The sequence below is a fragment of the Pleurodeles waltl genome, chromosome 4_2 (genome assembly GCF_031143425.1).
Source record: "Pleurodeles waltl isolate 20211129_DDA chromosome 4_2, aPleWal1.hap1.20221129, whole genome shotgun sequence".
NCBI classification, from domain to species: Eukaryota; Metazoa; Chordata; class Amphibia; order Caudata; family Salamandridae; genus Pleurodeles; species Pleurodeles waltl.
In genome coordinates, this window is record NC_090443.1 from 351,654,232 (window position 1) to 351,677,074 (window position 22,843).

Consider the following 22,843-nt stretch of genomic DNA (forward strand, 5'->3'; position numbering starts at 1 on the left):
ACAGATCCATGGATCTGAAGCCCTCAAACACTATACCCCTGCCTTTGGCCATGCGAGGCGTAGGGTTGAGTGCATGGGGGGGTTGGTTACAGGCCCTGTGGCCAACCCCTCCCACCACTGGCCATGCACGGTGGGGGTTCTAATAACATACAGTAATTATGCATTAGTTTACGTTGAAAAAAACATAGAACTTCACTGCAGTCATTGTTAGACCTTGCATCCTTGGCGTAGCCTTCCCTGTCTTTTTTGCCTCTGCTTCCTATGTTTTGACTGTGTGCTGGACTTTGTTTTTGCTGGTTTTGCATGGCCAAAGGCAGGGGCACTTTACCACTGCTGACCAGTGCAAAGTACAAGTACCCCTGTGTAAATTGTGTGTGCAATTTCCATGATTTGCATATTTGATTTACTAGTAAGTCTCTAGTAAAGTGCACTAGAAGTGCCCAGGGCCTGTAAATAAAATGCTACTAGTGGGCCTCCAGCACTGATTGTTCCGCCCACACGAGTAACCCTGTAAACATGGCTTAGATCTGCCACTTCAGTGTCTGTGTGTGCAGTTTTAAACTGCTAATTTGACCTGGCAAGTGTACCCACTTGCCAGGCCCAAGCCTTCCCTTTTTATACATTTAAAACACCCCTAAGGTAGGTCCTAGGTAGCCTCATGGGCAGGGTGCAGTGTATGTTAGAGGCAGGACATGTACTGATGTGTTTTACATGTTTTGACAGTGAAATACTGCCAAACTCGGTTTTCACTGTTTCAAGGCCTATCTCTCTCATAGGTTAACATAGGGGCTGCCTATAAATAGCCTTTAAGTGCAGTTTCCCTCTGGGAGCAGATAGAGATGTGCAGTTTGGGGTCTCTGAACTCACAATTTAAAAAAACATCTTTTGGTGAAGTTGGTTTTTAGATTGTCAGTTTGAAAATGCCACTTTTAGAAAGTGGGCATTTTCTTGCTTGAATCATTCTGTGACTCTGCCTGCTTGTGTATTCCCTGTCTGGGTCAGTCTGAAAGTTGGGCTGTTTTTGAATCTCCACTAGACAGTGACACAAAGGGAGATGGGGTGTAGACTGCATAGCCTGATTGGTCATCTAGGCTAAAGTGGAGGGAGGAGCTGACACTTACACCTGAATGGGCTGTGCCTACCCTCACACAATGCAGTCTCCAACCCCCTGGTGTGAGCCTGGAGCCAGGCCTGGGCACGGTAGGATATTGTGAACAACATAGACATTCCTTTCAAGTTTGCCTACTTCAAAGGCAGACAGAGGTATAAGTAGTGGACCCAAATCCCCAGATTTGTAAATTACTTCTGGAACCAAGAGGAACCTCTGCCAAGGAGAAGAGCTGGAGGGAGAGTACTGCCCCTGTGCCTGTGAGTGTACTTTTCTGGGTTGGCCTGCAGTTAATGCTTCTGCCTGAAAGAGAACAAAGACTGGACTTTGTGGTATATTCCTGCTTTTAAAGTGTCTCCAAGGGCTTGGACTGAGCTTGCCTCCTGTTTTGAAGTCTCAAGACCATCAAAGACTTCCTCTGCCAGCACCTGGACTCTCTGCTGAGACTCCTAGCCTGCCAGGTTGTGCCCTATCCAGTCCTTGGGCCCTTGAAAGGTGAAGAAGGTGGAACTAAGCTGAAAATCCAGGCACAGGAGCTACACGGAGGTACATGGGGAAAATGTTAACGCACCACCTGCAACGCGGCTGTAAAAACTAAATGCCACCTTCATTGTGGCTGAAATCGACACACCATCTACATTGCAGCTGGGAAATCGGTGCATCATCTGCATCACGGCTGGAGAAACAACGCAACACCCGCTTGCAGCCGCTGAAATTGACCCAAACCCCGCATAGCATGGATTCTCGTGTGGCCGGATTTCACACACAGCATCGCTGGGTGTCAAAATCATTGTGAACTTGCTTGGACCCGAGGTGCCTGTCCGGAAATCGATGCATCGCTCTCTTGCAGGAAAGAAAAGCAATGCATCACCTACCCGACCAATGAATAAACAACACATGGCTTCACTTGCGAGTAAGGAATCAACGCATCGCTGACCTTTCAGATGCATGCTCGCCCGTGCAGCTGATTTTTTATGCAAACCAGTTACTTTGTGTAACATAAATGCATCCATTGTTTTCTATGGACTAAGACTCTTTTCAATTTAAAAAAAGATTTTTGTTGTTTTGGTCATGTTTGATTAAGATAAATAAAGGCTATTTTTCTAAACTGGTGTGCTGTGCATTCTGTAGTGTTTTCACTGTATTACTGTGTGTGTTGTTACAAATGCTTTATACATTGCCTTTGAGATGAGCCTGACTGCTTGTGCCAAGCTATCAAGGGGGTGAGCAAGGGTTGTCTTAAGTGTAACTCGCTTACCCTGACTAGAGTGAGGGTCCCTGCTTGGACAATGTGCACACTGACTGCTAACCAGAGACCCCATTTCTAACAGTTATTCTTAGCTGAATAAACTATACTGTAACTTTAGGCCATGAGTTATAGTTTCTTAACATAAGTATAACTGTAAGCATCACTATAACTGCTGAATTTCTATAGTTTTGTGTGGGTAAAAAGTCAACCTAACTATAACGCCCCTGTAACATTTGTTTTTTTCAGTAAATATATTCAGCCCTAGGCTCTAGCCCATCCCGGGGGTCAAAGTACTTCAACTAAAAACTCTGGCTGGCATTTTGTCTTTTTTGTATTATGTCATACGGCTTTCAACTTTTTTTTGTATTTTGCCCTATGAAGGGTCCCACAAGGACTAGGGGGCAGGGTATCCCTCTTGCACCCCCTTATATATTTTTTCTTCAATAAACTCAGGACAGTGGACTAATTTCCTGAGTCCTGTAATGGTTGCCTGAAAAAAATAAATTGTTCGCTCCCTTGGGAGCCTTACTCCTGTGAGGAGCAGGTTGGCCTAAGGGAAAAATAGCCCACTAGGCCAGTCAGAATGCTCTATTTTTAATATTAGGTTAGAAAAACTCTCACGAAAGTCCCTTGAACCTCATCATCCAGATATACAAATATTTTTGATTCTTAATTTTTCAAAAGCTGCTTAACAGATTTATACTAAATCACAAAAGCACGCGGTCTGATTTTTTCCTCCTGCTCAATTTGATGTAATTCTGTTCAGCAGTTTTGCAGTAGCCTTGTGAAAAAAGGTCTACGGAAAATGCCTGGAAATTTGAGTTTTGGCATCCCCTAGGTAAATGTCAATGTCAGTGATGTAGTTTGAGATGTCATCAGTGATGTTATAAATGATGTCAATTGAACATGTCATGAGTGATGTAATATGTGAGGTCATAAGCAGTGTATAGAGGCTCTGCTAACTTTAACTGGTGAATTTCTAGATTTTTTAAAGTTGAAAATGTTAATGTTGTCACTGACATATTCACCTAACTACAACGTTACTTTAACCTTTGGCTTTTTTTTGTGAATTTCTAAAGCTTTTTTAAACAGAAAAATATGTTTTATCACATTAAACATAACGTTACCTTAGCCTTTGTTTTTGTCAGTGAATCATCTACATATATACATGTGTGTATATATATATTGCATGAGTTGTCTCATCAATAATTTTTATTGCAAATGTTGCAGTGTGAATACAAAAGATGGCAGAGAATGTGTCATCAATTATATAATATATGGAGTAATTAGCTGTGCATGGTGAAGGTGCGAGTATTAGTTACCTAAGGTACAAGTTTTAGTTACCTGAAAGAACTCTAACTATAACTGCTGAATTTCTATTGTTTTGTATGAGTAGATTCGGAACCTAAATATAACGTCCCTGTAACCTTTGTTTTTTTCAGAGAATTTCTATGGTTCTTTTTTTAACATACAGTAAACTTTATTGCTATACGGGAATCCAACCACTGCCACCCATGGCCTTTGGCTGTGCGTAGCAGGGGTTGGCCATAGACCAACCCCTTAAAAGCACCCAAATGTGCACCATGCACGACCTTCTCCTGTGTGCAGAAGGGATTGCCCGCAATGGCTGACCTGTAGCCAGTCCCTGCGGCCAACCCCACTAACCACTCAGCCCACCGCTGTGCACGACCCTTTATGCATGCACAGCGGATGTTGTCTGTGGCCTATCTGGGTATGAGAATAGGTGTGAGAGGCTGTATCGGAGGTAAGAGTGGCTGTCAGAGTGTCTGTTTGGGCGTGAGAGTGCACACATTAGTGTTTTAGTTGGTGTGTCAGTATATACGTGGGTCTGTGAGTGGGTGCATAAGGGTGTCAGTGAGTCTGTGAGTGGGTGTGTGATGGTCTGAGTGGGTGTGTGAGTGGGTCTGAGTGGGTGCTTGAGGGTCTGACTGAGGCCGTTAGTGACTGCATGAAGGTCAGAGTGGGTGCGTGGGTTTCTGAGTGGGAGAATTGATTGAAAGAGAGACAGAGAAAGTGAAAGAAAGTGAGAGGGAGAAAGATAGAGTTTTTTAATCTTCGATATCTTATATACTTAGAATGAGTTACTTGTTTCCAATTTAAAATAAAAAATGATTTTTTTAAATATAATAATTTAACCAAAAAAAAAATGGAGTCCAGCTAGACTCAAACCTCCAAAGCTCAATGTGAAAGTATGCAACCTTCACACTGAGCTACGGGGTTTTAATTTAAAATTTTAATTTTTTTTTTTAGCCTTTTATGAGCTACCTGGGACCGCTAAGGAGCCATCAAGGGCTCACCTGAGGTCCCTATATAGTTTTTTATTTACTTTCTTTTGATTTTAATTTTTAAAAAAAGCCCTTTATGGGCTACCTGGCACTGCAGGGGAATCCTTAAGGCTTCCCCCTGCAGTGCCATTGCTTCAGAACCCATGGAGCTGCTCTGACTGCGGTTCTATACTTGCTGAAGCATTTCATCTCTGTCCCCTGCACAATGGGATTGGAGTCCAGGTGGACTCATTACCATTTTATTTAAATTCACACATAAAAATTATTCTATGTCCATGCACGCACAACTACTCACATAGTTCTTCACAAATAGATAAAACTAGTGACATACAGACATTCATTCACTTAATAAGTCACTGACAGAATCACTTAGTCACTGATACAGTACAAACACACATATTAAGAGAATCATACAGCTAGTTACACATCCACTCATACAACTATAAAGCTATTAACACCCCCACTGATACACCCATACAAAAGATCAGAAAAAACAATTATTAAATCACTCATCTATCAACACATTCAGTGAATGAACTGCACAGCCACTAACACATCCACACACCCACCCATTCAGTCACTAACATACCCACTGAGTCCTCAATACAATCACTAGCACCCAATTATAAAACCATTCACACACCCACTGACTGACATGCAAAGGCATTGATAAACCCAGTCAGTCAGCAATGTATCCACTAACACACCCACTTATTCACCAACACAAGTAATAACACATCCATTAATTCTCCAATATATGAAACTATCACACCCACTTATTTTATGTTACACCCTCTTACACACCTATTCACTCTCACATGCAGTCAGTGACAGATGTACTCAGTTATAATTACAGTTATTAATAGACTCAGGGGCATATTTATATTCTGGGCCGGATTTGCGTCATTTTTGTTACACAAATTTGGTGCAAACTTAACTCCATACTTATATCTTGACGCTAGACACGTCTAGTGTCAAAATATAGGAGTTAACGTCATTTTTCTGAATGCGTGAACCCACCTTGTGCCAATTAGATGCAAGGTAGGCATTCCCGTCCAAAAAACAAGTCTAAGCCCGTAGCGCTATATTTATTCTCCGTGCTAAAATGACGCACGGGTGTGAGGCAGATCCCAAAAATTACGTTAACCCCGTTTTGCGTAAAAGTTTAATGCCTGGGTCTGACGAGGCGTTAAAATGAGGCACATAAACCACTACTTAAAAATCACAGAAGGAACATTTGCTACCTCCAGGACAGCATGGAAGTTTTACTGCTCCAGCTAGGCACACCTCGCAGACATCCGCAATGACAGCTGCTCCCTCCACCTCCACAGCAGTAACTCCAAACACCAATGCGCCACCCACAAAGGCAACGCAGAAGGCAGGAGAGGATACTTCAGCAGAGGACAACCCTCCTTGGCCTCAGGGAGCAAGACATCATCAGGACTTACCGTCTCACCTGGGAGACCCTTCTACACCTGCTGAACCAGATTGCACCAGACATTACAGCAAGGCTGCAAACTCCCTACAACAGACCACCCATCACAAAGCTCCTCACTGTTCTGCCCATGCTGGTTTCTGGATCCTTTCAGACAACAAGGGAACTAGTGGCTGGTGTCTCCCAGCCATTAATATCAGTTTTCCCGTCTAAGGTCCTAGATGCCATCATCTGCCTCACACCCCACCACATCTGCTTCCCAATCACCCAGCAGCTGCAGTAGGAGACCAGGCAAGGATTCTATCTAATTGCTGGGTTTCATTATGTGCTGGGTGCAATGGACTGAACCCATGTAAAACTGGTGCCACCTGCATCTACGAAACACCTATATAGAAAACGCAAGGACACCCACTCAATTAATGTGCAGGCCATTGTGGACCACAGTGGGCTCTTCACAAACATCTCAGGCAAGTACCCCGGCAGCATCCTTGATGCTTACATATTCCGGCACTCCACCCTCAACGAGCGGTTCCAGGATGGACGATATGGCAATGGCCTACTTATCGGTAAGTCAACCAACCAATCAAAATACACACAACACACCAACCCTGTAGGACAAACAACATGTACACCACAACAAAGACGCATGGGCATTGGACCACAGATGTACTTGCAACAACACATATGCAACATGCCGCAGTACACCGCAATGATTGGACATCACAAACGCAGACACCCACATGTACCTAACACAGCCACAAACTAGCAGCCACACCACGTGAAGGCCCGGTGGAGCTATGCCCCCTTTGCATTCAGAAGAAGTTGTGCTTTCTACTGCATGTAATTTGTGCATTGGAAAGCGCCACAGGTCGGCCCATGGAGGCCCCGGCACTGCCCACGCCAAGTGCCTGGCCAGTGCAGGGGCCTCCAGGGGGCACCTGACACCCCCATTCCGCCAGCCCTTGCATGGCGGTGGAACTGCCATGCAAAAGCTAGCAGATTTGGGAGTCAAAATCCGGAGGGCAGCGCTGCTTGCAGCTCTGCCCTCCGGATTAAGACAGCTGGGATTGCCAGGCAGCTGGATGGTGCCAACCTGGCAATGTTGACGGTTCAATCGTAGTGGGTCCGCCACAGTCATAATGTGGCGGTCATCCTGCCACTACCGCGGCGGTCCAACTGCCACTGTGAGCCTGCATTCCCTCCAGATTTGTAATGAGGGCCAAGATGGCTGACCCAATCATCATCTGCCACTAAGGCCCACTAAGTGTTGCACTGCATGTGAAATGCCACATGCCAACATCAACAGAATGGGCTGGCTTTGTAGGGCAACTATGCTGGCTACACATCTGATGCCATTGTGTTGCAAGGATGTGGTGGCTTCCATCTAATATAAAGACCCTGCTATTAAACTGGACTACACAAAACATGTTGCATACATGATGAGCATACGTATTGGAATCCCGATGGTCATATACAGGTCCTTGAGTCAGTACTCAAGAATGTCATGTACATCAACACAGTCAAATTGAACCATATTAAAAATACCTGGAACATTCACAACACCCAATTACCTCTGATTCACCACTCAAACTGCAACCAACTACTGCCATGGAATATTCCAGATCCCTCTCAACTTTTCACTAAATTTCTCCCTCTTATCTTTGCAGCTGACCAAAATTATGGCATACAGCCTTGGGTCATGACCCCATATGCAAATCCATCAACCAATGAACAGCATGCCTACAGTGAAGCACACCGGAAAACACGCAATGTGGTGGAGAAGATCTTTGGCCTTCTCAAATCCAGGTTCAGGGGCCCAGACATGACAGGAGGAAGCCTCCTTTATGCTCCCCTCCTGGGATGGACAAGTAGATGTCCACAATGAGGAGGAGGAGGAGGAGGATGGGGCTGAGGTCCTTGAGGGGGAACAACCAAACACAGCGGCAGGAGTTCGCAGGAGACAAACAATTGTTGAGAACTTTTATACCTAGTCAACCAAAAACTTTGTAAATACCTCTAATAAATGTTGTTTAACAACATAATCCTTGGTCTACTCATTGTCCAATACAAATACCATGGAATGTGAATCTAACCTCAGGAAGTGTGTCAGAAACACAAAGACTACAAGTATGGTACACACATCCTTGGTGATGTAGAGGGTTCTACAGACTCCATCTCACATATTAGTGACACCCAAATCCCTGGCATGTGACTTCTGAAGACCACAATCCATGCACCACAGCATATATTGTTACATCATGTGGGCATTGTGCAATTTCATAGGTCAATCTCCAACACAACACCATGCCTAACAGGTTGCATGCAAGGGGGCCACACATAAGGTAGAGGCCTTCAGGAAATGGAAGGTTAAGGCATGTTAGAACTGAACACTGTCACTACTCTGTGTGATTGTAGCTTTGCCTGCACTGTATGTGTAGATCAAGGGGGGTCATCATAGGTAACAATGCTTCTTCAGTAATTGCTCATGGAATTTAGTCAATGTTGGAAGCTGAGCCTGCACAGTGTGTCCATGGGAATATGTTCTGGTACTGCAATTGGCCATATCCCTGACACATGGAGGACTGAAAATCACGTATGGCACATACATATTGGCTGGGGAATTGCCAATGGCTTGGCAGTGACATAAAGCAGCTAGGGGTGTTGAATCCATACACAAACACATAACAGATTGTATGGTGTATGTAACACACCCTATCTACATAAAATGCACACCTGTCCCACAAATTGGCTTGATTTACACATGACTACTGCTAATAATGAGAAATATATGAAGACAAATGTATGGGTGTCCGTCCTAGGTAGCAACGGGTATGCCATTATACACAATGATTGACCTGTGTCTACATGTTTACACAGTATTCCCCATATATAAACATTACACAGCACATAGCAATACAAACCACTCATTGTCACTTACATGACAGATCCATTGCATGTTACCAAATGTAACTAAATAGCTCATACATGTACTGGCCTCTGATGTCATGTGTGGCATGTGCAAACAAGTGCAGCATTGTCCTCTACTGTCAGAGATTCACATAGCATCTGGCAAATGATAAATACAGCACTAAGAAGATAATACACCTCAACATCAGTCAGTCATGGTAATAGTCAGCTAGGTTGTGGCTTACTGGGAGAATTGCATTGCCATGTTTAACGGTGGATGTGGATCTACAGCTCTGAAATACCCACAAATTATTGCTGATACAACACGCTGTGTCACATGGAGACTACTCAAGTGCTGTGGCATGTGCAATGTCATGAGTGTCTGGCACTCATTACATCTTAAAAATATCACCAATGGGACATTGACTTCTAAGTTAAGAAGAGAATATCTCCACATTACACAAGTCACATGTTGTATCCTGTCCCTCTATCACCTGACAATTTTGCTGTAGAAGATGTGTACAAGGTGGTAGCAGACAAAAGATTGGGAGCAATGGAGGACACAAACATACCTCACCAGTTATGGAAGAAAAAAGGGATAATGACCATCCAAACACCAAAGCAGACACTGTAAGACACCAATGTAGACATGTCAAACTTTAACTGATGCACAGAGAGGGTGGGAACGTTAGTACATGACCCAGACATGTTTGCCACAACCATGCCATGGTATTTTCCGTTCACATGGTACCAGAACAGTAGACAGTCACATACAACTCCATCTGTACCATGTCATTTGTCCAACCTTTACGTCACAACAGTTATGCAACCCCTAAGCAGGCTGAACATGGGCACGACTTTGGACTCCAAAACATCTATACATGTGTAACCACACGAACCCTGTACCTGAGAGGGGAAGGCTGACATCAAGTACTGCATTGTAATTCATTACAATCAGGTCTGTATGACCACATTTTTGCATGGCTCCATCTACTAGGAGTTCTGCACAGGATGGAAATTAGCTATCATAAATGGTAGAGATCACAGCTCATAAACCCATGCACCACTGCTCCGACAACATCAACGTATGATAATGTCAGCTGCTTGATGTATGTGCACAGGGGGCAGAGTGAAGTGGAGCACCACTAACCTGCACCTTCACATGCAACCATAAGTTTGTGTTGCCACACAAACTCACACATTGATGAAGATGGGTAGGCCTGCCATCTATGCCACACTGCAACACTGCAACACAGTGATACATCACTGTATGTGACAGTCATGACTAACATGATGTTGACAGATCTAAAATACATTTGGAGGCAGGCACACATGTCTTAAAGATCTCTGCACACATGTACCACCATAATGGGCCAGCCATGGTAATGTGGATGGATTCAGTACAAAAGCTAACCTAGCAGCAAAATAATGGCATAGGTGTCACAAAACCTGTGAGAGTATAAATGTTCTCATCAATTGTGTAGTGACATACAGAACATAGGTACCAGTGATGTGACTACACATGCATTTCTAATAAAGACAACTTCTGTCTATTCCGGAAGATGTCAATGTGAGCTTGCACATCCCCTTGACACACCAATTGCATGATGTATGACATAAATGACACAACACATGTCCATACAAACACATGGCATTTAGCATTGTTCACCAACACATGTGTCCATAACATCTGCAGCAACTAAGATGCTTGGGAAACTCCATTGCACATGTGTAGCTGACCTATATCTAGTAACCAGTGAGTGGACACAAATGCACAAACAAACTGGACCGGGGATACGTGATGTCACTGCAATCCCAGTCCACTGCAAACTCTGAGTACAAAATGTAATGGTTGACACGCGTCTTAGTGTGTGTTTGACACAGGGCCTAAATACAACTATGTTTGTAGGTATGTAGACATATAGGGGGTCATTACGACCTTGGCCGCCAAGCGGTAACCGCCGTGCGGCCACCAATGCGGCCGCACTCCCGCGGCCCCCATTACGACATCCCCGCTGGGCCGGCGGGCGCAAACCAAGTTTGCGCCCGCCGGCCCAGCGGGGATGAGGCCGCAACAGAGGAGCCGGCTCCTAATGGAGCCGGCGGTGTTGCAGCCGTGCGACGGGTGCAATAGCACCCGTTGCGCTTTTCACTGTCTGCTATGCAGACAGTGAAAAGCTGGCCGGGGCCCTGTTAGGGGGCCCCTGCACTGCCCATGCCAGTGGCATGGGCAGTGCAGGGGCCCCCAGGGGCCCCAGGACACCCCTTACCGCCAGCCTCTTCCTGGCGGTGCAAACCGCCAGAAACAGGCTGGCGGTAGGGGTGTCATAATTCCCAGGGCAACGCTGCTTGCAGCGCTGCCCTGGCGGATTATTACCGCCGGGGCTAAAACGGTGGGAAACCGCCGGCCCCGGCAGTGCGACCGCGGCGCTACCGCCGCGGTCGTAATAAGGGCCTCCGTACCGCCAGCCTTTTGGCGGTACGGACGCTACATTACCCCTGGCGGTATCGTAATGACCCCCATATTGCCCACAGACATAACTTTGTACTCCACCTGCTACTTACTAGTCATATACATATGTAAACACATGGCACACATGTGCCAACATACATGTGGACACAGTGTAGGACACATGCACATATGCACAAAGTATAAGTGAGTGCCTACAGCTGAGTCAGGAATACACATATTGGTTGCCCATACCAATGACAACGCAATTACATTAATGTATAGACTTGCATATGTAGCCAAAAAACATATACCACATAGTAGAACAGCCCATGTAACATGAGAAATGAGTGAAATGAGTCGATATGCATTCAAGGGCTACAATGGAAAAAATGATTGTACTCCGATATGTGTAAAAAAAATGCATTAACACCACACTGCAATGTTGCGAAAAGGACCCCTGGGCCCTGAGCGGCAATTCAACATTACCACTACTCTCAGAGCACCATGGAGAAAAATCAACGTATGGTTCTCATGCTTAAAAAAAACCCACTCATAACACTAAAAGCATTACACACACACCCACAAAGTGATGTACCAGGATATCCTGCCTGCAAGCATGGTACAGTAAGTGTAGTTTCACTTTTACTTCACAGACTGTTCCTCTGTGACTATGTGTGGTTGTGTTTTGGAGGTGCTGGTGGGTTTGTGGTGTGTTTGGAGGTCTTGTTGTGTCCTGTGTGCTGTGTCCTATGTTTCTGGTGTCTAAATTGTCTATTTACTTGTAATATGAATTTATAGTGTACTGTTTTTGTCATTGTATTGTGGGGTGTCTGTCTGGGGTAGTTTAGTCCTTTCCCCTTTTGAAATGTCAGGGAAGGGTAGGATGGGAGAGAATGTTGTCTGATGAACTAGGGTGGTTCATATGGTTGGTGGCCCATTACCTGCCCCTGATGCTGCAACTGGGTGGCCGGGTGATCCTGGGCTCCCCGATGAGGAAAGGCGGCTGCAGTGGGCCAAGGTCGTATATAATCTGGCAAGAATTTTCAAGACCGGATGCAATGAGCACCAGCTCATGCATCGGTGGGCAGATCTGGTGGCAAGGGAGCAGGATTCGCTGGATCATTTGGGAATAGAAATCGATGAAAATGTTGGTGAGTCTCCCACTGCCATAGAATCGGCTGCATTTAGCAGTTGACTGACAGTTGCAGATAAGTCTGAGTGCTGCTTGTAATGGTTGTGAACATGTTGTATGCAACCTGTAGGAAGAGTCTGTGTGCCAGTTGAGGCCTGCAGTTCAAATATAGAACAGTTTTGCCAATGCAGGACACATGTATGATGAACCCTGCACAACCATCATGAAGGGGCATATGTAAGAGCCTCTACCGCAACCTTTGCACTGACATAGTGCCATATTTTTTACAGTAAGGCAACGCAAACCTGCCATTTACCCCGCATAGTCTTTATGAAGTGGGGCAATGCATGCATTGCACCACTTTGAAAAGGTTTGTCACACATCATGGCTGTGCCAGCCACAATGTATGCAAGGGGGCCCTTCTAGCGCAAAGGGGGCCTCCAAATTAGCACAAAGAAGTCAATGCGATTGCTTCACCCCATTTGTGGTGTATTTCTTAATGCCTGCTCTTTTCAGGCATTAAAAATGTGCTCCCATCATGATCAGTGGGCCCCTGTGTGCTTAGCAGGACTAGGGAAAAAAAAATAAGACACAAATTCTGCAAAGAACCAGACTACTGGCAAACAATTTTGACCCTACTACCCCTAACTACCACCATGGTGCGCAGTCTTTTGGAGATGGCGCACACATGGTGGTATCAGGAGTGCGCTAGGGCCCACACTTCTACAGACGCCGTACTAGGTGCTGCTCCACTTCCATATATATATGGCCCCAAGTGTAGAGATGAATGCACAGTTACATTTTTAAATAAACAGCTCGGAATTACCCCTGTGCCATGAAACAGGCATGAAAGGGTGTGTGAAAATTAGTTAGGAAGGGCAAACTGCAAACCTCAGAGTTACGTCAAATTTTCCTAAATATGAATTCCGAACACTGTAGGGCTGCTGAGTGAAGGTGTGAAATATGGGCATAGATCTGTTTGAGAAGGGCCCCTATGTACTCAGCAGAAGTTTCCCTGATCTGTAGCATCTCTGCTGAGTGCATCATTGGCCTTCACATGTATACATAATGTTGGACCACAGTGCCATCATGCTGTGAATTAATTATGACCACGCACACGCATGGATGTGAGTAAGGGGTGCACTAAGGCCCACAAGGACAGTATAGATGCAATCGGTGCTGCAATACTGTAGTCCGATAGGCCTCTTCGTGTCATTATGCAAGGCCATGTTAGGGAGCCTGACGATGCACTGGGTCCAGACTACTGGCAGTTCCATTTGACCTGTGCATTGTGTATCAGAGTTAGCCTATACGATCTCCAGGACCACACACATGTGCTGGGTCTGTTTGACTGGCCTGCTACTCCTCACTGACAGTATGGGGTTGCACTGCTTCAGCTCCATCACTAGCACATCACTCACTAACCTGCAACACCAGATGCATCCTCTGACCACTGAGCAAGTGTGTCTGTGTTGAGCCATATTCCTATGCCCATGTACTCATCCCTCACTGGTTCAACAATGGTATACCATGGCAACAATGGCAGGACACACACCGTTGGCAATACATCCATGTTTCAGATCAATCAATGTGCAGGTAGTTACAACTGTCTTCACATGAGCCCACTGCCATTGCAATTTTCATATTGTGACTGCCTTGTGATGGCACACACATTTCACTTACTTCACTGAAGGATGTTTAATGTCAATCCTCAACACCTTGGAAAACCCACACAACTCCAGGGTAGCAGTTCATCAGTTTGCTATGATCATGACATAGATGTATACCACATCTGGTACAGACTGACATGCTATGGTTGTGATAATTGGCTAGCCACTTCAACAACCATAGCATGGCCCTCAGGTGGGATATACATGTTCAAGCTGTCCCAAATGGTCATGGAGGTGTTGTGCTAACAGACAGCTGCATGACAATGTGATGTAGACATGGTGCAGTGAAATACACCACAGGAGTGTCATGGACAGTGATGGTTTGTAGATGTGTGGGTCTACCTTATCAGAAAGTACGTGTGATTGAGTGATCACAGTAGTCTGTCATATCTACTGATCTTCCATTAGGATGACTTCCTCACACATCCTAACAAGTTTACACTGAACTATGTTGTCCATTTGTATTAATTAGGATTTCCACTAAGCAATGTTTAACATTCATGTCTTACAGGTGGACCTGCCCTTTACACCATCGGAATGGTGGCGAGATTTGAAGACCCCGATGCATCCAGTAAGTGTCATATTGTGCCTCACGCTAGCTACTCCAGGGTTTGGTGTGAGTCAGTCAGAAGTGTGTAATGCAATGAGTGATGTCGTTTTCTGGACCAATGATCAAAGATCATAGGAGGATGGATGGTGACATCATGGGGCATGTGTAAGGGGCCCAAGCACCACCGGAGCTTCTTTATTTGTGAGGCTCTGGGGATGCTGTGCCCTGCACTGTGTATACAAGGTGAGCTTAGGACACATCTTGTGGCTTCACATTTGTTGGACCTGGCCCTTTTTGTAGGGTCATCCCCAAACCTTTTGCCTCCTTCCTCCTATTTTACCTGACCTGTTTTTATTGGCTTTAGAACTCTGAGCACTTTACCACTGCTAACCAGAGCAAAAATGCATATGCTCTCTGTGTAAATTGTACTGTTGATTGGTTTATCCATGATTGGCATGATTTACTGGTAAGTCCCTAGTAAAGTGCACTAGAGGTGCCCAGGGGATGGAAATCAAATGCTACTAGTGGGCCTACTTCACTGGTTGTGCCACCCACATAAGTAGCCCTATAATCATGTCTCAGACCTGCCACTGCAGTGTCTGTGTGTGCAGTTTTAAACTGTAAATTCGACTTGGCAAGTGTCCCCACTTGCCAGGCCTAACCCTTCCCTTTTCATACATATAAGACACCCCTAAGGAAGGCCCTAGGAAGCCCCATGGGCAGGGTGCAGCGAATGGTTAAGGTACTAATGGGTTTTATGTGTCCTGACGGTGAAATACTGCCAAATTCGTTTTTCACTGTTGCAAGACCTATCTCTTTCATAGGTTAACCTGGGCGCTGCCTTTAAACATGATTGAAGCGTAGATTCCCTTTGGGAGCAGATAGACATGTGGAGTTTGGGACCTCTGAACTCACAATTTAAAAATACATCTTTTAGTAAAGTTGGTTTTGAGATTATGGTGGTCATTACAACCCTGGCGGACGGTGTTAAAGCTGCGTAAATACCGCAAACAGGCCGGCGGACAAAAAAAGGGAATTATGACCCTGGCGGAAACCGCCAACAAAGACAGCCACTTTAACACACTGCCCGCCACGGCGGTACAGACAAGCAGCGCGGCGGTTACCGCCAACAGACAGGCGGGAGACAATGTACCGCCCACACAATTACAACCCGCCAATCCACCACCTTTTCCGGGGCAGATTCACCGTGGATAAAAACACGGCGGAAACAGCTTTTGCTATGGGAAAATGCTCACCTGAAAACATCCCACGAGGAAGGAGGACACCATGGAGCCCGAATTACAAATCCTACCTGCCCTTGTCTTTCTGCTCCTCCACGACCAACAGCTACGTAGGCGCCGAAGACACCAGTGAGTACTGCACCTACGACACGGGGAGGGAGGATGCAAAAGTTAGGGGGACACCCAACAAACACCCCCTCCCCCACCCTTGCATATTACAACATACACACCAATGCAGTCACAAAAATCACAGTAACAACCCACAATCCCCCCGGAAGAATGAAAACACAAAGCGAATTTCGGGCAAACATTGTAATGTGCCAATATACATGTCATAGAAAAATATACAGATATATATATCTCAAAATCACTCTTATTTACACATACAATCCGACAAGTAGTGCAGATATGTACACAACAATGTCTGTGCACCAAAAGTCCAAAAATGCATGGGCGAGGCCCACAAACTATACCTGACCAAAATCGGAGAGAACACTGCCGGGGCATCAGATAGAAACACTACAGGCACCTCAGGGGGAAGGGAAGGGGGGGCACCTCAGCCACATGAATGCGAAGCCAGATCCACGACGGGGCTCCATGCCCATTGATGTATCCTGGGGAGTGCAAAGCCACAGTCTCTCAAGTCTCTACAGTGGGTGGGTTGCCCACTGTGCCATCCTGGGGAGTGCAAAGCCACAGTCTCTCAAGTAGATGCAGTTCTCTACTGGTACTGGGTGGGACTGGTGCCCAGACTGGATGAGTCTCCCCAGGAAAGTTCATGTCCTGTCACTGTCCCAGCTGCACATGGGAGAAGGATGCCTGATGTGGCGGCCTCTTCATTCCTACACGGTGCATGCCCTGTTCAGCTGTGCTTTGCCATGGCGGTCTTTGCCCTGTTCAGCGGTGCTTTGCCATGGCGGTCTTTGCCCTGTTCAGCAGTGCTTTTCCATGGCGGTCTTTGCCCTGTTCAGCGGTGCTTTGACATGGCGGTCTTTCCCTGTTCAGCGGTGCTTTGACATGGCGGTCTTTGCCCTGTTCAGCAGTGCTTTGCCATGATGGTTCTGGACTGTTCAGCGGTGCTTTGCCATGGCGGTCTTTGCCCTGTTCAGCGGTGCTTTGCCATGGCGGTCTTGGCCCTGTTCAGTGGTGCTTTGCCATGGCGGTCTTTGCCCTGTTCAGCAGTGCTTCGCCATGGCGGTTCTGGACTGTTCAGCGGTGCTTTGCCATGGCGGTCTTTGCCCTGTTCAGCGATGCTTTGCCATGGCGGTCTTTGCCCTGTTCAGCGGTGCTTTGCCATGGCGGTCTTTGCCCTGTTCAGAGGTGCTTTGCCATGGCGGTCTTTGCCCTGTTCAGCGGTGCTTTGACATGGCGGTCTTTGCCCTGTTCAGCAGTCCTTTGCCATGGCGGTTCTGGACTGTTCAGCGGTGCTTTGCCATGGCGGTCTTTGCCCTGTTCAGCGGTGCTTTGCCATGGCGGTCTTTGCCCTGTACAGCGGTGCTTTGCCATGGCGGTCTTTGCCCTGTTCAGCGGTGCTTTGCCATGGCGGTCTTTGCCCTGTTCAGCGGTGCTTTGCCATGGCGGTCTTTGCCCTGTTCAGCGGTGCTTTGCCATGGCTGTCTTTGCCCTGTTCAGCGGTGCTTTGCCATGGCGGTCTTTGCCCTGTTCAGCGGTGCTTTGACATGGCGGTCTTTGCCCTGTTCAGCGGTGCTTTGCCATGGCGGTTCTGGACTGTTCAGCGGTGCTTTGCCATGGCGGTCTTTGCCCTGTTCAGCAGTGCTTTGCCATGGCGGTCTTTGCCCTGTTCAGCGGTGCTTTGACAATGCGGTCTTTGCCCTGTTCAGCGGTGCTTTGCCATGGCGGTTCTGGGCTGTTCAGCGGTGCTTTGCCATGGCGGTCTTTGCCCTGTTCAGCAGTGCTTTGCCATGGCGGTCTTTGCCCTGTTCAGCGGTGCTTTGCCATGGCGGTTCTGGACTGTTCAGCGGTGCTTTGCCATGGCGGTCTTTGCCCTGTTCAGCGGTGCTTTGCCATGGCGGTCTTTGCCCTGTTCAGCGGTGCTTTGCCATGGCGGTTCTGGACTGTTCAGCGGTGCTTTGCCATGGCAGTCTTTGCCCTGTTCAGCGGTGCTTTGCTATGGCGGTCTTTGCCCTGTTCAGCGGTGCTTTGCCATGGCGGTCTTTTCCCTGTTCAGCGGTGCTTTGACATGGCGCTTCTGATACGGACATTGGTGTGTGGCATGACGATCTCTACACTGGGCATTGGTGTGTGGCATGACGTTCTCTACAATGGGCATTGGTGTATGGCATGACGTTGTCTACAATGGGCATTGGTGTGTGGCATGACGTTCTCTACAATGGGCATTGGTGTGTGGCATGACGTTCTCTACAATGGGCATTGGTGGGTGGCATGACGTTCCATCATTGCCCAGCGGGGCTGTTGCATCCGGGCCCCTCCTGGGCACTGACTCTGGCGGTGGTTTCTGGACCACTGACGATACTTGGGCCCTCCTGGGCTGTGACTCCGGCGGTGGTCTCCTGACCAGTAACGATAATTGGGCCATCCTGGGCTGTGACTCCGGCGGTGGTTTCTGGACCAGTGCCGATACTTGGGCCCTCCTGGGCTGTGACTCCGGCGATGGTCTCCTGACCAGTAACGATACTTGGGCCCTCCTGGGCTGTGACTCCGGCGGTGGTTTCTGGACCAGTGACGATACTTGGGCCCTCCTGGGCTGTGACTCCGGCGGTGGTTTCTGGACCAGTGACGATACTTGGGCCCTCCTGGGCTGGGACTCCGGCGGTGGCGGTGGTCTCTGGACCAGTGACGACGGTGCTGGCGGTTGTGTCTGGACCGCCGGAAATGATGGCGCACTTCTCCGCCGTGACACTCACAACTGGCTGGGCAGACTTCCTGTGGACCTTCCCCACCTTTGTTGGAGTTACAGCTGACTCACCAATCCCCTTCGAACCCATGTCACTTGTTGTCCCACCAGGAGTCTTAACACGGTCCCGTCGGCCACTCTCCAATTTTAGAGCCTTTACAGGGGGTGGGCTGCCAGTGCCTTGGCTCCGGGTCCTACTGCCTGCCCTGGTGGCCGGTGCACTCCACAAACCTTGAACAGGCACCACTGGTATTGGAGGCTTTTTGGCTGAGGCGCTACAACGGGACTGATGAATTAGAGGGGGTGGTGGGGGCAAAAAGGTCAATTTGACATAGGGACAGTTTCTGACGGACACTGGGATGGGTAGCTGGAGGGGGTCTGGGAGTGGAGGAAGAGGAGGTGGTTGTAGGAGGTGTCACTTTAGGTGTTTTGGGTGCAGGTGCAGGTACTGGAGGCTGTCGTGAGGTGGATGGATGTTGGGTGAGTGATTGCCGGCGTTTGTGTACTTTGGGAGGGGGCGTCACAGACACACTGGGAGAGGACACAGGGGACGTGTAAATGGCAGTGGACGTGGTGAGTGCAGGTGAGCGGCTTGTGGTGCTGGGTGTCCTGGTGCGAGTCCTAGTGCCTGTAGATGTGGTGCATGCAGGTGTGTGTGTAGACGAGACTGGGAGGGAGGAGGGAGAAGAGGAGGAGGGGGACACAGTGGAGACAGTGTATGTTGCTTTGTCTGTATGTGGGTGAGGCTTGCGTGAGTGCCTGTGGTGTATGTGGTGCCTATGTTTGCTTGAGCTACTTGTGTGTGTTGACTTGTGTGCATGCTGGTCTGTAGGTGTGCTTGGGATAGGCTGGGGTACAGGGGATTGGGTCTGGGTGGAGGAAGTTGGAGGGGGGAGGCTGGACACAGGGACAATGGCTGCCATCAGTGCTGAGGCCAGAGATTGCAGGGTTCGCTGAAGGACAGCCTGACCAGAATGAATGCCCTCCAGGAATGCATTACCATGTTGCAACTCTCGTTCTACACCCTGGATGGCATTCACAATGGTACACTGCCCAACAGTGAGTGACCTGAGGAGGTCAATGGCCTCCTCACTGAGGGCAGCTGGGGTGACTGGGTCAGGGCCTGAGGTGCCTGGGGAGAAGGTGATGCCCACCTGGGTGAGCGGGCACGGGGCGAACGCTGAGGGGCTGCTGGGAGGGCGGTGCTGGTAGGGGAGGTGGCGGCTGTACCTGTAGAAGTGGGGCGCACAATGGTGCCGCCCCCACAGGGGAGCTCCCATCGGCGGACGAGTCCATGTCGCTGGTTGGTGATCCGGTGGCCGACGTGAAGCTCCCCCCGCCCTCCGTCCCACTGGTGCATTCAGAGTCTGTGGTGTGGCCCTCCATGGCCATGTGGGATGCAGCTCCCTCGTGCTCCGGTGCCACTGTACCTCCGCCTGATGATGCTGATGTACAAGAGGACAGGGAGAGCAGGAAAAGGGGGGGAGAAAGAAGAAAGAGAGTTTTAGTGCATGGCATTCCGCTACCGTTGGCAGACAAGACAGACGCAGCAGCCCCCTGCATATTGCCGTGAGCCTGCCCTCTGCACATGCAATTTCTGGGATATGGCCTACATGGCAATGGTGGACATCTGCGCACATGGATGCCACAGGGGCAACTATACCTCAACTTGGCACTCTGCTGAGGTGGGGTTGAGTGCCACATGGCCTACATTACGGAGGGGCCTTGCCTACCGAATTCGCCCTGGCCTAGGGACACCCACAACCCACCTCCCCCACCCAGACCCCTCCACTGCACGCAAAGTCAGCAGAATGAGGTTGTACTCACCCCGTTGTGTCTGCTTTGATGTCCTCAAGCGCCCATCCAACTCCGGGTAGGCCACCGCCAGGATCCGGAACATCAGGGGGGTCATGGTGCGACGGGCACCCCTCCCACGTTGGGAGGCCATCCCCAGCTGAGCCTCCGCCGTCTTCTTGCTGCAGCAGTGAATGTCCTCCCATCTCTTCCAGTAGTGGGTACCCCGTCTCTGGTGGGCCCCCAGGGTCCGGACCTCCTTGGCGATGGCACGCCAAATGTCCCTCTTCTGGTGGGCGCTGACCTACATGACATGCACAAGGGAAGAGGAACAGTCATTACCAACTGCACCGTCAATGTGAGTGGCCCCCTCCCTACTCTGGCCATGTGGCCCATTCATTCACATGCATTAATGTTCTATGTACTCTGCCCCCTTCCCTCTTCCACTTAGCCCTCTCCACCCAGGCCTAGCCCATACAACGTGCTTCCTGCGTACTAACCTGTTGGTCTGGAGGACCGTAGAGTAGCGTGTACTGGGGGAGGACCCCATCCACAAGTTTCTCCAACTCCTGTGCAGTGAAGGCAGGGGCCCTTTCCCCAGACGCAGCAGCCATCGTTGCTTCCAGACCGAGGTCACAGCAGCACTAGCAGTGTAGGTCCTCTACACTGTCGAAGGTCAGGTATCTAGTGATTGAACAGATAGAAAATGGCGGTGACGTCCGCAGCGGTGACGTCCGCGGCGGTGCGCATCATCACCGCCGGCACACCTGTTCATTGGCTCCTGGGACCCATAGGGTCCAATGTTAATCAATGCAGCATTGCGCCGCGGTCTACGACCGCCTACCGTGACGGTGTGCAACGCCAGCGTAGTTACCCCACAATCCCATTGTCCCAGTTTAGAGGTCAGGCAGCCGCCATTTCAGGGGCCCACATGGCTTCATTTACTACTGCGTCACACATAGCTAGCCCTACACTCAACACACATACAGGAAGGGTTTTGTATCTGGTGTAGTCTTGTGTGTAACTGTGGGTACATACCTGGAGGAATAGTGACTGGTTCTTCGCTGTTGTCCTTCCTAGGCACCGTCAGCTGGGTCATATGAGAAGATGGCGGAATCCTCCGGTGTACCGACCGCTGGTGGACCTGTGGACAATGGAAGAAAGACATGTCATCGTCACCTACAGGTTTGACCGTGCCACTATCCAGGAACTATGTACCCAGTTGGAGCCAGACCTGATGTCACCGATCTGCCATTCGACTGGAATCCCCCCTGACGTGCAGGTGCTGTCAGTGCTCCATTTCCTTGCAAGTGGGTCATTTCAGACAACAGTGGCCATGGCATCAGGGATGTCCCAGCCTATGTTTTCCAATGTCTTGTCCAGAGTGTTGTCTGCCCTGCTGAAACACGTAAGGAGATACATCATATTCCCTCAGGTGGAGGATTTACCTACAGTGAAAGGTGACTTCTATGCCCTTGGACATATCCCCAACGTCATAGGTGCCATTGATGGGACCCATGTAGCTCTGGTCCCCCGCGCAGGAGTGAACAGGTGTAAAGGAACAGGAAGAGTTATCATTCCATGAATGTCCAGATGGTCTGTTTGGCAGACCAGTACATCTCGCAGGTAAATGCTATGTTCCCTGGCTCTGTGCATGACGCCTACATCCTGCGCAATAGCAGCATCCCTGATATGATGGGTCAACTCCAGAGGCACCGTGTATGGCTATTGGGGGACTCTGGTTCCCCAACCTTTCGTGGCTATTGACCCCAGTGAGGAATCCCAGGACCAGGGCAGAGGAACCGTACCATGATGCCCATGGGCGGACTAGGAGGGTTATCGAACGCACCTTCGGCCTCCTTAAGGCCAGGTTCAGGTGCCTCCATGTGACAGGTGGATCCCTATTCTACTCACCGAAGAAGGTGTGCGACATCATCGTCGCCTGCTCCATGCTCCATAATTTGGCATTGCGACGCCAGGTGCCTTTTCTGCAGGAGGATGATCCAGGTGACGGTGTTGTAGCAGCTGAGGAGCCTGTGGACAGTGATGAGGATGAAGCTGAGAAAGAAGAAAATGACAACAGGGAGTCAGTCATACAGCAATATTTCCAGTGACACACAGGTG